Here is a 6,000-nt window from a genome sequence, read left to right as displayed (position 1 = left end):
TGAAAGCAAGGAATAAATCAGATGACCTTATAAGGCTGATTCTGCGAGTCAGAGCAACTTTGTAAGTACTGCCTAATAATTCAAAAACAAACTATACATAAATTCTATTTACAAAAGTAGCATTATTGTAATGCATACAGTTTAATGATAGATTTTTCTACCAAAAACTTGAGCTGTTCTTATAGTAATATTTATAATATTTTTATGTATATTCCAGGATTGTATAAAAAGCTCATTTAGTCTTATTTCACACTGGAAAGAAGTAGGATAGAGAGAAACAAAGGCTGGCTCAAAATTAATTTGGAAAAGGATGAAATTAATTTGGAAGCTCTAACTCATAAAATGAATACATCGATGTGACTATTGTCTGCATATCATCACTAAAAATATATCTACAGAACTCCAAAAAAATGTTATCTATAACTTTGATGGTTTTACTGACACTAGTCTTTGAAGGGAGATACATACAAAGTTTTAATATTCTTTTCTCCTCTCCTAAATGATTGTGTACAATTTAAATCTGCTAAAATTGGATTACTTTGAGATCTGTTAGGTATATTGTAAGTTCATATAAGTCTACAAAACAACTGGAAACATACTAGTATCTCCAGAAAGACACGTGATTAACCACACTCCATAAATCATTGAACTTGCTTGTTAAATGAAAGGGTTTAAAAAAAAAAAAACTCTTCAGAATAAATCTCAGTAAACCACAGCAATCGATTAAATGGGATAGAAAACTTGATTCCACAGGACAATGCACACACAAAAGCAAAGGACATTGTACAAAATGAAAACTAGAGTCTAACATCTAATGGCTATTCAAAGAAAAATAAATATGACAAAGATCAGCGAGCAGAAAATTAAATTTAATATATTTTTTAAAAATACATTAACAAGAAAACAACGATGCCTTTTTTTCTTTTGTTCTAAATATTGTTACAATCTATGTATTTTGGTGAGACAACTTAAATCCTTCGCAAATGAAGCTAGAATATAAAATAAATTCTTGTTTTCAAAGGCAATACAGCACATTATGCAGTTGTTTTTAAGATATCACTTTTTTAAATCTGCAGATGCTTCTTGAAAAGGTTATGATAAAGCTACAATTTAAAGTTTTCCAGGAGCCACCTAGTAACGGAAACTGATTCTAAATACTGTTTCCAGATGGACCAGTAAGAGATTCCTTATCTAAGAAAGCTCCTGCATTGCCCAGAAGCATGCCTTAGAGTCAGGCGCGCCAGCAGCGACGGAAAGGAGCCGCGGGTAGAGTTACCTCTGACAGGAACACCTGAGAGGTGCGGGTGGCCGGCGAGGCAGCTGCTGCAGGTGGGCGCGAGGCCGATCCCCAAACGAGGAACGCTCACGGTCGGGGGAAGTTGAGCTCCCAACACTTGGCAAAGACAAAAAGGCTGCGCTCCTCAATTGCTTCGCCGCGGGCCTGGCCCCACCGCGAGAGGAGGGCTCGAGCTACTCACCGTGCAGGGAGAGAAGCAGCAAGGGCGCCAGCGGGGAGCTCCGAGAAGTCATCCCGGGGCCGCAGGGAGCGCGCCCGACGCCTGTCGGGCTTCTGGTCGCGGCAGCGGAGGCGCGACCGGTTCTTGGTTCTCCTTGGGACAGCCCGGTCCTCCCGGACCCGCCGGGCTGAGCTGGGTTCTTCGACGCGCGTAAGCGCCAAGAGTAGCTCCTGCCTCCGCGGAGGCTGAGCTGCAACCAGAGGTTCCCAGGCTAGCCGTCCGCCCAGTAACGCCACCGCCACCTAGCTGCCCCAGGACCCGTCGGCCACTCGTACTGCCGGGGGAGCCACTCCTCCCAACTCCGGCCCAGCTACACGGGCAGCAGCCCGGCTCCTGGCCGAGCCGCCCACTCTCCCGCTTGGTCTCCAGGGCAACCGCGGCTCCAGCGCGACGCCTGGCGGCCCACCCGCGGAGCAAGCGCTGCGCGCAGCTGGCGCGACCCGCCACCTGTGCGCCGCGCGGCCCGCTCCCCCTCACGCCTCCGCCCTCTGGGGGACCCGAGGCGCGGACGCCTTTCTCTCTCCTGCCCTAAACTTGTGTGCGGACTGCCCGAACCCTGCAGAGCTTCAGGGTGACTTTACAGCTTTCATCAGAGCTAGCAAGTCCTCTGCTGCAGTTTTCAGATAGTTCTTTTATTCTGTTTGGCCTTTTCTCCCTCAGTCCTCTCTTTTGAAACCTAAATAATCTGAAAGAATCAGACTAGCAAAATTAGAAATCGGGAGATTTGCCCTTGTAGCTGGTTTTATTTCCTGGATACCCTTTTTCCTTTCCTGAAAAGAGTATAGACACTGTACCATGCTTCTCACTCCCCATTCCTGTCAAAAAGTCTGCCATTTTCTCTTGCCTTGGTCATAAAATTTATATCAACTTTGAGTGTTTTAAGTTTTCCTTTCTAACGTTAGCGCTCTCATGACTAATTTGAAATATTAAACTCATAGACGGTGCTTTCATTGTGGTAGTTATTTTAGAAGGACTATTACTTTGGGGGTTTGGTTTGGGTTGGGTTAGAGAAAAAGACCTTTATGGCATCTGAAATTGTTTACTCGTTCTACCTACATCTTTTCTTATAAAACCCAATCTTCATTCCTTTTCCATTTAAGTCTCTGTTCTCTGTTTTACAACCCATAGCCATTTTTTGCAACTGCATCTTAACTGAGTCCCCTAAATTTAAGGACATCTTAGGGACTGCCCAACAATCTGGGTCAATTTTTTTCAGAAGCATAGTTTAGGATTCTTGGGGACACTCAGAAATTCGGAGGGCCCCATTTACAATCCTCCAAAATTAGTATCCTCGGAAGAAAAGCAAATATATAAAACGTTTCTTAAAAACATACTTTTGAACAAGGATTGAAAGATATATGGAAAATGAAAATAATATCAAGATGGTGCATTTTTTTGAAAATGTGTTATATTTTTAAATTAAAAAGGGAATGTGTTAACAAATTCCAATATCTTTTAACAAGAATATCCTGAAAAAAAAATGAATTTTGATTATGAATTAGAGATGCCTCAATTTTACTCACTACTGCTCATTTGTCTTTCATATTAATAACAGAAGTTTAAATTTTCAACTATGATATCATCGCCAGGCTCATTTTCATCCTTTTAAACTCCAGGGCAAGGACTAGATTTTCTTTTCTCCACCCAATTCAATTTTTTACCCTTTCTTGCACACTTTTTTCTGTCTGATCCAATTCCAAGCAAGACATATAAGTAATATAAGGAGAAAAAAAAAGGAAGCTGCAAAGCATTCACTTTCCTTCATCATAATCTCAGATTCAATTGGAGAGAGAAAATATTTTTAATTAAATAAATAACCTAATATTCTAGGTTTAAAAGCCCTGATAAAGCAAGTTATCCCATATACTTATTACATCAATCCATCAAATATTTACTAACTACCTGCATTTTGTAAAGCACTGAGAGGAAGTTTAAACAAAAAGCCCTCAAATCAATTCCAATTGTATCTGGGCTATATCTGTGCTATCATGAATCAGCAGAGAAAGAGAATTCTCCTGCCCCTTTGTCACCACAGTGCACTTCTGCATTGCCCAACAAAAGCTGGTGAGACTCAGTAAGAGGACAGAGTGCTCAGAGTTTGGTAGAGACACTCTTTTAAGAGAAAAAGAAGTGTGGCTTCTGAAGGGAGAGTGAGGATGATCCCATCTCAGGAGGCAGATGGTAGATGGTGGACTCAAGAAAGCAGATCAGGGGTACTAGAAGCTTCAAGTGCTAGACACAGAAGTTTTCAAAAGTACACTATCACTGGAAACAAAGGAAAGGTGTAATTTTTAATTCACAGAGATAATACCACCCACATGTACTTTGACTGCATTTTTTTAATCCCAATCTACCTATGAACACAGTAGGAGTTGTTTAAATCCCTTGAGAATTCTGAGTGGTAAGGCAACAGATAACATTGTTCACTTGTATCACACTTTATAAATTTCAAAGTGGTCATAATTTACTGTAGTCATAAGGAAGATTAGGGTAAAAGGACTGGTGAAACTCGTCATTACTAATGAAAAATGTTCTTAAAGTACATGCCAGTGGTATTAACTCTGTGAATTAAAAATCACACTTTTCCTTTCTCTCCTGAGTATACTTTTGAAACCCTCTTTGTCTAGCCCGTAAAGCTTCCAGGTAAAGCTTTAAGATAATCAGGAAAAGAAAGGGAGTGGGGCAGGGGTGCAGAAAAGCTTCACCTCCAGGTGAAGGGGACAGCTCTAATTAAGTAGTCAAAACCACCCTGACATTAGAGAATCTTAAAACTATCTCTGGGGAACACTGCAGTTACCTCCCCAACATTTATCTCTCCCCCACCCTACCAACCCACCCTCTACCTTAGTACCCCACCACCAACCCACCCTCTACCTTAGTAGCACTAAACTTTTGGATGACATTGGTCCCACTTCCACCTCTGGGAGAGATATAATGGGTCTAACTTACTGAAAAAGGAAATGGAGAGGTGAATGACTGGGAGAAGGAACACTGGTAAAAGACCCTGCTATAGTTATAGTGGTCTTGGCTCATAAACATTGATAAAATTCGAGTACAAGTCACCTCTAAGTATTTAATTATGGATTACCCAAATTCAAATTTTTGATATTATAAAAGCTTCTCTCTTCAATCAGTCAAACTGTTGGACCATCTCTTTCCACAACCAGCTAATTTGCACTCAAGAATGGAAAATTAATTTTATTGTTAACTTAGGAGAAACAGAATTAAGAAAGAAGAATGATAGAGGACATTAAAAGGCTTTCCAAACGAAAATTACTTTTGGATTAGCTATTTTAAATTATTAATACCTCAATTCCCTCTCCATTCGTATATATAAATTAAAGGTAATTGCATATAAGTTTGAGAGATTGTCTATGGAATTTTTTATAAATAAGAACCTGATTCTTAAAGTTAGGAAAGACCTATTTGACCCTTGTTTGAGCCAGTCACTCATTCTGTTACTATTTTAACTCATCTGCTAGAGCCAGATATTGTCTAGGGTAGAACTTGGTCCTTGTAGAAGAAAACTTTGAGAGGAATTCTTCACCCTGCTCCTCTTGTCAAATGTCAAGAAAAGCTCGAAAATAATAATAAAGGAATGAAAAAGAAAATAGAGGAATCAGAGGAAGGCAGCAAGCAAACCGTGTTTATTATGTGTTGACATAAATAGACCATTTAATATTTTAAAACATCCTTTTCAAATGTGGAGTAATTTATAGTCTCGGTATATTGATACCTTAGTCTCTCTTACATCTGTTTCTTCCCACTCCTCTGGCAACTCTTACTAGATAGGACTTCCACAAGGGTAAACAGCCATCTCCATCCACTTCCTCATATAGCTCAGTTGTTAGCACTGTTGTAAATATTATTGAAGGAAAATTTCACAACATCTTCATCCATTTCAGGAAAAGTTAGCTCTTCACCTTGAAATCCTTTCATTCCGAACACATTTATTTTTAGGTAAAGTCACTCTCTTGCAGGGCACATTGTAACAAAACACTACTGGATTCATTCTATTGGCAAATTTAAATAGTACCACTATGAATTTCAGGACTTGACAAGAGCAATAACATAAGAAGCATTTTATGTAGCATCTAAAAATTGTATGTAGTCACTTTCTTATAAGAATTTTTTTTTAATTTTTTGGTGGTAAGAATCCAGCCCAGAGCCTCGCACATGCTAGACAAAAGTTCCACAAATGGACCACATCCTCAGACCAAGGCAAATCATCTTTAAATATTCTACAAAAGTCTCTTTACCATTTTTCATTAAACTGCTCTGCTTCAAATTTATCACTTCATTTTATATATTGAGGAGTAGGCAATTCGTTATCTCAGTGTTTTCAAATTCTTATGAATTTTTCATAGAAGTTTAATTTACAGTGTAGTTCAAACTTACTTTTCCAGCAATAAAGCAAACTAGAGACCTTGACTGAATAAAAGTTATATTCTCTTTAAATCGTAAATGAATTGATGAGCTCTCA

This window comes from Marmota flaviventris, chromosome 8 (assembly GCF_047511675.1).
Source record: "Marmota flaviventris isolate mMarFla1 chromosome 8, mMarFla1.hap1, whole genome shotgun sequence".
Lineage (NCBI taxonomy): Eukaryota > Metazoa > Chordata > Mammalia > Rodentia > Sciuridae > Marmota > Marmota flaviventris.
This window is presented reverse-complemented; position numbering follows the sequence as displayed.